At 40.7% G+C, this 10,769-nt stretch overlaps 1 long non-coding RNA gene across 1 annotated transcript in view; it reads left to right on the top strand.

Moving 5' to 3' along the window:
* Positions 1 to 3,190, top strand: part of LOC136314345 (uncharacterized) — a 251,799-nt gene extending 248,609 nt beyond the window's left edge. Inside the window, exon 3 of the long non-coding RNA XR_010727306.1 lies at positions 3,156 to 3,190. This is a non-coding gene — a long non-coding RNA (uncharacterized lncRNA). The remainder of the gene's footprint in view (positions 1 to 3,155) is intronic.
* The last annotated feature ends 7,579 nt before the right edge of the window (positions 3,191 to 10,769 follow it).

The following is a 10,769-nucleotide window of genomic DNA, read 5'->3' as shown; positions in this document are numbered from 1 at the left end:
TCCCGCTCCTTCTCGCAACCCCCGTTTCTCTCGCTCGCTCGCTCTCTTCTCTCTAAAGTCAATAAATAAAATCTTAAAAAAAAAAGATCTAGGGAGAGACTTTCCTGAAAAAGAATGGCAAGTACACATGTCCTATAATACCCAATGTGCGCGTGGCTTATTCTAAAACCCGAGACTGTTGTAAATTGGGCTGAACGAGGGAGAAGGAGAGGAGATGAAATTGGAGATGGAGGCAGAGGGCAGATAACGTAGGGGCCTCTCCGGGCAAGGGAAGAAACTGGATTTCATTTTAAGCACAGTGGGTTGTCTGGAAGGACTTTGAGGCTTGCTACCTTCTGCATCTCTCTTCATTCCTTTTAGGTTTACTCATCAACATCGTTTAGTTTACTTGTCTCTGTCTTGTCCAGCTGCTGCAGTCACAGATGTTAGTTTTCTGTGAACGCATGGAAATTCATCAAGGAATGTAATGATGCCCTGGCTGGATAACTCAGCTGCTTAAAGCGTCATCCGGAAGCACAGAGATTGCTGGTTCGAACTCCAGTCGGGGCATATGCTCCTCTCTCTCTCACCCTTCCTTTCTCACTAAAATCAATCAATAAAAAATATTTTTTTTAAAGGAATATAATGATATTTTAGCAACTGAAGTTGATTGCATTACATGTCAGGCACACATGTTTTCTCTGCAACAATATAATGTAGGTACTATCGTTACTTTTATTTTACAGATGAAAAAAACTGAGGCCAAGAGACTGAGGATCATATCCCAGATCGGATATATTCCAGGGGCAGTTGGAATGCAGGCCTAAACCGTCTGACCTTAAAGCTTGCTGCTAACCGCTAAGCCAGCAAACCTCGGCTTCCAACCCATCTCTCCTTTAGGAACTCAAATCCCACGGAAGAGGGGAGGGGTTGCTGCTGCCACTTGCCTCCACATTTCTCTTTTCTCCCAGACCTCTCTTTCTTCTTCCAGAAACAAAACAAAAGCTGTCATTTAAATGAATAGCGACAAGTAGGTATTACTTTGTGGGGCTGTCTCTAGTCAGCCCCAACTGTCCTTCTGTTTTTGATTAATGCATTCTAAACATGCTGAGGCCAAGCAGCCACTGATTCTGTCCAATAAAATGAGGCCACCATGTTTTAACCAGGGCTACCAGTATTCACTGTCCCGTTGTTCTTAAAGTCACCACCATTCAAATGAGACACTACTGATATCTGAAATTTACCCCCCCAAAAATAAGAGGGGCTGACAAGCAGAGAGAGGGATAAAAGGATAGACTTGTAAATCAACTGTAGTAACCTGTCAATGGTATAGTATCATATATGAGTGTCCACTGTACAATTATTTCAACTTTTCTGTGTGTTTGAACATCTTCACAAAACATTGTGGGGAAAGTTATAAAGAAAAAGGACACTTTGAGAAGGGAGAGAAGATGAACATAGTCTCTCGACCCTATTGGTTTAAGGTACACTTGAGCAATTCTAGAGGGACCTCCGCTTTTGTTTGAATTTAGAAGAGGGTAAGAATTCAGCCTGTAATGCCCAAACTTCAGGGGGCTTAAGAATCATCTGGGAGTTTAACTATAAAATAAAGATTCTTAGAAATCCAGCTCCAAAGGGTCTGAATTTGGGTAGGGCTTGGGAATATGCATTTGTAACAAGCTCTCCAGATGACACTGATGAGAAATCTATTCAAAATTGTAGAAAACTGTTTTATAATGTTAAGGGAAATGAAAACCATTAGGGAGGTGACTGCAGATGTGCCATGCCGTCTTTTGCCTTGATTGATTTGGGGGTACCCAAAAATGTAGACATTAATATCCCTCCCAGTAAATGAATGAATGAATGGAAGCATGTAGACACTAATATCCCTCCCAGTTAAAAAAAAAAAAGTATGTGTTGCCTATGTTTTTTTAAAAGACCAAATAAAGATATCAGGGCTTCATGAACAAACACTTGTATCAGGGAGCCCTTTTGATGGATATGCCCACACAGAAAACTATCATCCTCATTAATGAATAGACAACACTGAACAGAGAAATGCTGGGAGTTGCCACATTGAAATGACAAATCTTATTTATGAAGAAAAGATACACCAAATAGAAGAAAGGAAGATTCACTGAAGTTTTGGAGAATATTCATTGTCCTTCTTTAGTATTAAATAGTTAATATTTTTAAATGAGGGAAAGAAAAGAATCACAAAAAAAGTAGAGAAATATACTTTGATTCTATACATTCAAAAAAGAATTTGGTACTACTTTTTCCATTGAGGTTTTAATTTTTCAGCAGTTCCAACTCAAAAATTTCACTAGCTCTTATCAGTATTAGCACAGACAGGTAACAATGTGATACAAAGTTGTATCCTAGAAACTGTTGTACAGTGAAACTACAGAAACATCCAGGAAGGACCATGTCACAAAATGGAAAGTGAAATGTGCCATAAAAGAGATAACAAATGAAATGTGTTGGGAATCCACAGCAGAGAGAAATGACTTGGGAACCACCAAAGGGTTTTGGGTAAGGACGTGAAATGGGCAGAGGTCTTTCTCGGGATATTTTTCCAGCGCCTCGTTTAGACTATTTATTACCAAGAGCTAGGTAGGGGCTGTTGTAAAAATTCAGGAAAGAGGGGATAAGGGCTTAAACTCACATTAGTTACAGAAACGGAGGGGATGGCTCCAAGAGAAGCTCTTCAGGGTTAAACCAGTGAGATTTGAAGACTGATCTGTTTGAAGAGTAAGGAAGGAATTGGAACAGATGCATTGTTTCAAGCCGATATACAGCTAGTGCTCGACTTACGACCACGATTGGTTCCGACAAACCAGTCATGACACGATTTGGTCGTAAGTTGAGTAGGCTATATGTACAGTTCTGTGAAATGAAGTTATAAAAATCTTTAAGTCATATTTTATAATTTTCTTTCATTATTGTTATATATCATAATTTTCTTTGTTCCTTTTATGCCATTTGTATCATCTCTACACCATTTTGTTTCTTATTTTTACATTCGTCAGGTTTAAGTAAAACACTGCATTACCAGTACAACTGGTTTAATATTTGCAAAGACAATTTCCTCTTGGTAGACATCTTGGGAGGGGTTTAATGAAAAATATCCAAGACACAAAACACAAATTGCTGTACCGAGTCTGGGATAACAGTTGAAATGGTGCATGCGGAGATGGTAGTGCTGCCGGAAGCTGGTCCGCACTGTCATTCGCCCAGCTGGGCAACGCTTGCGCTGCCAGATGCAGAGCAGTCGTGGCTAGCGATTGTGGTCGTAAAGTCGAATGGTCGTAAGTTGCATGGGTCGTAAGTCGATCGATATTTGTAACTAGGAGATGTAAGGAGGATAGTGACAGGGAATATAGGAGGAATTAACTGTCATCAGTTTCAAATGCACAAAAGAAGTTGCAAAATTGTTATTCTGCAGAGCATTTGAGATCTTGCTCCCTGGCTTATGTGGCTCAAATAAACTCACAAATGTCCTCTACAGGTTTGGACATTTTTTGTATTTTTAGATTGACAGTAGGCTTGCCTGAGTAACTTACTCATGGAATTAGTATTTAAATACTAGGATTTAAATGACCTGTTTGTAAGTTATAATTAAAATTCCTTCCCTGGTAGCTATAAAAACTTACATTTTTTGTAACATTTCACAGCTTAGAGAACACCCCCACATCCTCAATCTCATTTATCCTCATCTATAACTTCAGAGAGCTGGAGGACACAGGACGAAATGTGATGGAAGGCAAAGACAACGTCTTTAAGTTTTTTTGGCAGCCTTTCCAAAAATCTCAGAGTAGACAAACAGTGCCAAGTAAACAAAGAGAAGTTTGGATCAGAGTTTTTCCAGGGATGATAGTTTACCAAAGCTCCTTTCCCAACTAAAGTAGTCTTAAGGATAAGCAAATAAAATGATCAATCTTCACATTTCATTTATACCAGCAGAGGGCCGCAATGACCAAGGAATGTTAATAACACCCTTTGTTTCAAGGTTTCTGCACTCGGTGGGAGGAGTTAATTCCTAAACGGTATTTGGGAGGGAAAACTATAGATCAGTGGTCCCCAACCCCCGGTCCGTGGGCCATTTGGTACCGGTCCGCAGAGAGAGAATAAATAACTTATATTATTTCCGTTTTATTTATATTTAAGTCTGAACGATATTTTATTTTTAAAAAATGACCAGATTCGCCTGACCAGGCGGTGGCGCAGTGGATAGAGCATCGGACTGTGATGCGGAGGACCCAGGTTCGAGACCCCGAGGTCGCCACCTTGAGCGCGGGCTTGTCTGGTTTGAGCAAAGCTCACCAGCTTGGACCCAAGGTCGCTGGCTCCAGCAAGGGGTTACTCGGCCTGCTGAAGGCCCGCGGTCAAGGCACATATGAGAAAGCAATCAATGAACAACTAAGGTGTTGCAATGCGCAATGAAAAACTAATGATTGATGCTTCTCATCTCTCCTTTCCTGTCTGTCTGTCCCTGTCTATCCCTCTCTCTGTCTCTGAAAAAAAGATATAAAAAATGACCAGATTCCCTCTGTTACATCCATCTAAGACCCACTCTTGATGCTTGTCTCAGTCACGTGATACATTTATCCATCCCACCCTAAAGGCCAGTCTGTGAAAATATTTTCTGACATTAAACCGGTCTGTGAGCCTGACCTGTGGTGGCGCAGTGGATAAAACGTCAACCTGGAAATGCTGAGGTCACCAGTTCAAAACCCTGGGCTTGCCTGGTCAAGGCACATATGGGAGTTGATGCTTCCAGCTCCCCCCCCCCCTCTCTCTCTCCCTCTCTCTCCTCTCTAAAATGAATAAATAAAAAATAAATAAATAAATAAAAAAACCGGTCTGTGGCCCAAAAAAGGTTGGGGACCACTGCTATAGATCACTCAGCCCCCTTGTTTCTATAATCAGTTCCTTGTCCTTTAGTCCAGAACACTGTGATTATTTGTGTGAGAGATGCGATAAAGAAAGATGAAGTCTTTGGATCTCCTGGGGAAGAGAAGTTTGGTATTTGGGTTACATGGAATCTTGTCATCACCAGGCAACCCTCATACAAAGCCTTGCCTGGTACTGAATGTCAGTGAAGATGATAGAGAACAGTCTTCAATTTCTTCCTCATTGCTGATTAAATGTTTTGTTTTTGTTAGATTTTATTTATTGATTTTTTTAGAGAGAATGGACAGAGAAGGGATGGGAGAGAGAAGTGGGAAGCATTAACTCCTAGTAGTTGCTTCGTGTATGTGCCTTGACTGGCCAAGCCCAGGGATTCGAACCGGCGACCTCGGCGTTCCAGGTTGACACTTTATGCACTGTGCCACCACAGGTCAGGCTAAGTGTTAATTTTTGAAAATATGAAACATTAACAAAGGTTCGAGAAGTAAAAACATACAAAGAGGCACACTTAGAGAACTGTCGCTCAGTCCATATCCCTTCCATTTCATCCCCGTCCAACCTCCTCCTGCAGGTACATGAATTTTGTTTGTTTCCTGTATTCCTTTAGTGAAAAGAGACAGATACTTTCTTGGAAGTAGCTCTGTATCGGTTCACAGAAATCCATTTTATTTTTCTTTCTTTTTTTAAAAAAAAATAATTGCATAGTACCCTATAGTGAGGTGTTACCAGTTTATTCAGCCAATTACCTATGTACAGGCATTTAGGTTTTCCAATATTGTGCAATTAAAAATAATGACACAATGAACAACTGTGTGATAGTGTTTTTGTATTGTCAGATATGATTCTTGCCTGACCAGGTGGTGGCGCAGTGAATAGAGCATCGGACTGGGATGCCGAAGGACCCAGGTTTGAGACCCCGAGGTCGCCAGCTTGAGCGCGGGCTCAACTGGTTTGAGCAAAGCTCACCAGCTTGGACCCAAGGTCGCTGGCTCAAGCAAGGGGTTACTCTGTCTGCTGAAGGCCCATGGTCAAGGCACATATGAGAAAGCAATCAATGAACAACTAAGGCAGGGGCCGGGAACCTATGGCTCACGAGCCAGATGTGGCTCTTTTGATGGCTGCATCTGGCTGGCAGACAAACCTTAAATAAAAATAATAATAACGTTAAAAATAGAAAACATGCCTGACCTGTGGTGGCTCAGTGGATAAAGCATCGACCTGGAAATGCTGAGGTCGCCAGTTTGAAAACCTGGGCTTGCCTGGTCAAGGCACATATGGGAGTTGATGCTTCCAGCTCCTCCCCCCTTCTCTCTCTCTGTCTCTCCTCTCTCTCTCTGTCTCTGTCTCTCCCTCTCCTCTCTAAAATGAATAAATAAATAAAAAATAGAAAACATTCTCATGTATTACAATCCATTCATTTCCTACCACTCATATTCATGGTTGTGGGAGGCTGGAGCCAATCACAGCTGTCCTCCGGGACAACACCAAATTTTTATTGGATAATGCGTAGGGTACACAGGTCATTGTATGGCTCTCATGGAATTACATTTTAAAATATGTGGCGTTCATGGCTCTCTCAGCCAAAAAGATTCCCGACCCCTGAACTATGGTGTGGCAATAAAAAAACTGATGATTGATGCTTCTCATCTCTCATCGTTCCTGTCTGTATCTTTAGGGTAAGTTCCTAGGCATTTGGTTACTGATTTTGCAGGAGTAGTTTTAGTTTTGTTAAGGACTGTGAGTTTCTCTTGATACAGGCTGTACTTTTTTGCACTCGGAGGAGTGGGGTGAATGAAAACCCATTTGTCCATCACCTCTCCAACAAAGTGTGCTTTCAAGCTTTGGAAATTGTTTTATTCGGATAAGAAGAAATAATACTTCAGGTAAGTTTTAACTTGCATTTTCTCTGTAAAGAAAAGTGAACATGAAAAAAAAGTGAAAAAAAAAAGAAAAAAGAAAAAAAAGTGAACACGTTTTCATATGTTCAATGGCATTTTTATATATTTTTTTACTTGTTTGTGCCTGTTGCCTAGTTATTTATATTCTATAGGGAGTTTGGTTCCCCCACCTCTATTTTAAGAATTCTTTTTATATGAAGAATATTAGACCTTTATTTGTGTTATATTTTTTCTCAAATTTTTTTCTTTGCTTATAGTGCTTTTTGGCATCCTGCTGTGTGTGTTTTGTTTATGTAGTTTAATTTAATTGTTTTATTTTATTGCATGTGGATTGAATTGAAATTAGAAAGCCTTTTCCTACTCAGATACAAAAGAATTTACCTATGTTTTCCTTAGTACTTGTAGGGTTTCATATTTTACATTTAGGTCTGGTACATTTAGAGTTTATTCTTATGACTGATGTCAGGTATGGATCCAATTTTATCCTTCAAACAGCTAGCTGTTGGTCTAATACTACTATAGATACTATATGTAACATATATGCATATATATATATATATATATATATAAATTTTTGGTAGAAATAGTGCACAAGAAGGCAGTAGGGTTTTCAGAAGCAGTCTAATTACACTAATCACGTAGAGTAGCCAAATATGCTTACTTGAATAATTGGTTTATGGGACTAGTATTTAAGACAATTATGCAAATTAATAAAATTCCTTCCCTAGTGGCTACAAAAACTTAGGTTTTTGTAACACTTTACAGGTTAGAAAGCACCCTCACATTCTTGGCCCCTGGTCAGGTTGTCCTTGCCACCGTACAGAAGATGAAATTTAGGCTACAGAACGATAATGCCTCTCTCACAGTCAGGCTACTGGTAGGTGGAGTAGCCCAGCTCTTCTGGCTCTTTCTACTGTCTCCCACAGCACATTGGCATTGCAAATCTTGCACTCCAAGAGTCTCATGGCTTTATTTAAGGGAGTAGATCATTTAAGGGAGGAGGGTGTGGCTAAGATGCTCAGACATCCTGTAAGGCAGGGCTGGATTACAATTCTATTTTACTTGAAGATTAACAGGGTACTCTAAATACTATTGAGCATCTACAACAGTTTATACTAGGCTTTGGGAGAGCAGCAAAAGATGTAGTCATCCTCTACCATTTAAGTAGTATTTCCGCCTTGGCTGGTTGGCTCAGCGGTAGAGCGTCGGCCTAGCGTGCGGAGGACCCGGGTTCGATTCCCGGCCAGGGCACACAGGAGAAGCGCCCATTTGCTTCTCCACCCCTCCGCCGCGCTTTCCTCTCTGTCTCTCTCTTCCCCTCCCGCAGCCAAGGCTCCACTGGAGCAAAGATGGCCCGGGCGCTGGGGATGGCTCTGTGGCCTCTGCCCCAGGTGCTAGAGTGGCTCTGGTCGCAACATGGCGACGCCCAGGATGGGCAGAGCATCGCCCCTGGTGGGCGTGCCGGGTGGATCCTGGTCGGGCGCATGCGGGAGTCTGTCTGACTGTCTCTCCCTGTTTCCAGCTTCAGAAAAATGAAAAAAAAAAAAATAGTATTTCCCCTCTGATCAGAACTTGGAGAGACCAGATGGACACAAACAAAACACAATAATATGAGACTGCTCAGTTAACTATGGTAAAGTTGTAGCATAGGATACACAGAAACCAAATAGAAAAGACTTAAAAGAGGCACATTCAACAACAGTCTGTACATCAATCAAAATTTCTGCATCAAAGCCTTGTTTTGAACTGTGAGCCCACGTGGGGCAAAATCAAATGACTAATTTGGCTATTGGATCATAACAGTTCTCAAAGCATCATCAGAGGACCCGTAGGTGGTCTTGACTCCTTTGCAGCTATTCTGTGAGGTGGAAACTGTTCTCATAGCTCCGAAGAGCCGTTTGCCTTTTTTACTGGGTGCATATCTGTTTGCATGGGGTGGAGTGACACTGTCGGCACTCCAGCACAAAACAAGGCAGTAGCGCCTAACAAAACGTGTAGTCATTGTGTTCTTCACCACTATGTAGGAGAAAATAAAGCCATTTTCACTTAAGGGTTCCCTTGATGAAGAAGTAAAAATTATTAGTTTATTAAGTTGCAACCCTTCAGTACTATCCCTCTTCAAACTCTGTGTGAGGAGAGGGAAGCACACAGGCAGCGCTCCTGCAGCCCAGGAGCACAATGTGTCTGGACGAACAGCGTTTGTGCTATTGAGTTATAGCTGAACCAGTCACCTTTCCTCCATGTTTACTTGGGAGAACCTCTTATAGACCGACTGGCTTGTCAGACCTCAGTGTCTGAAGGATATTGCCTCAAAAAAGTGAAGTGAGCCTGTCAGTACGAGAAATATAACTGATAGTATTTGTTGCATTGATAATATTTCAAATTTCCAGAAAAAAAAATGAATTTTAGAAGAGCTGTTATCAGCCAGAATCCCCTGACATCATTGTCTAGAATCGTATTTCAGCATGGGAACAACCATTTGGTAAGGTCATTATTATGATGTGTTGTATGAAGGAGGAACTCCCCATATTCCAGCATTTTACCAGAATAAAAAGCAAATAATTTTTCTAAAAATGAAAACCTCCAACTAAGAAAATGGTAATGAATATTACCATTGGGGCCGTTGTTAAGTTCCACAAAGGAACTTATAAATGGATATATGATAGCTACAAAAAAACAAAGTTGACAAGTATTACACCATCTTACTCAAATGCTTTGCAAAGAATACAGAGGGACTTCCCAACTTGTCTTATGAGGTCAACATAATTTTGACAGCAATCACTGACAAAAGCATTATGAGAAATAAAAAGTACAGGTCAATTTTCTCAGGAGCATAAGGTCAAGTCTTAATTGTTAGCAAACCAAATCCAGCAATATAAAAAAAATTAATATGTCAATATCAAGTTAGAGGTATTTCAGGCACAGCAAGTTGGTTTAACATTTTAAAAAGGTAATACAACTGTTCCATTAAAGAGTATGATTATCTCAGCAGATGAAGAAAAAGTATTTTATAAAATTCAACATGCATTCATGATAAAACTCATGATACAAAGTAACTTGGAAAGAAGATAACTATCTTTGAGTATCAACAAAAAGCATGCAGCAAATATTCTTAATAGTGAAATATTGAAAGCTTTTGTTTTGGGATGGGGTACAAGATAAAGATGATTTTTCTCATTGATTCTACAGTATTCTGTACTGGTGTACAGCTATCATAAAGCAAGACAACATCAGAAAGAAACAGAACTCATTTGCAGATGACATAGTTATATGTAAAAAAATCGAAAATAAACTACAGATAAACTATTCCATTAATAAATTGATTTCAGATTGCTGAATAAGATCAATATGAAAAAAATGTATTTCTATATACCAGTAAGTAAAATGAAAAATTTAAAAGATATCATTTACAGTATCATTCCAAAAAATTCACTGGAAAAAACAATCTACCCAAAGGAGGTGCTAGAGAATTCACTGAAAACTACAAATGTTGCAGCCCTGGTGGGTTAGTTAGCTCAGCAATATAGAGCATCAGCCTGGTGTGTGGAAGTCCCAGGTTCGATTCCTGGCCAGAGCACACAGGAGAAGTGCCCATCTGCTTCTCCACTTTTCCCCCTCTCCTTCCTCTCTGTCTCTCTCTTCCCCTCCCGCAGCCAAGGCTCCATTGGAGCAAAGTTGGCCCAGGCGCTGAGGATGGCTCCATGGCCTCTGCCTCAGGTGCTAGAATGGCTCTGATTGCAGCAGAGCAACGCCCCAGATGGGCAGAGCATCAATCGTCCCCTGGTGAAGTGTTGGGTGGATCCCGGTCAGGCTCATGCAGGAGTCTGTCAGTCTGCCCTCCAGCCCCCCAACCCCGGCTTCTCACTTCGGGAAAAACCCCCACAAAAACAACTATAAATGTTACTAGGGGAGAAATTGAAGACTTATATAAATGGAAGGATAACCTGTGCATTGTTTGAAAAATGTAAAGATGACAAT

The sequence above is a fragment of the Saccopteryx bilineata genome, chromosome 10 (assembly GCF_036850765.1).
Source record: "Saccopteryx bilineata isolate mSacBil1 chromosome 10, mSacBil1_pri_phased_curated, whole genome shotgun sequence".
Classification (NCBI taxonomy): domain Eukaryota; kingdom Metazoa; phylum Chordata; class Mammalia; order Chiroptera; family Emballonuridae; genus Saccopteryx; species Saccopteryx bilineata.
The sequence above is the reverse complement of the archived record's forward strand: the minus strand, read 5'-3'. Positions and strand labels throughout refer to the sequence as shown.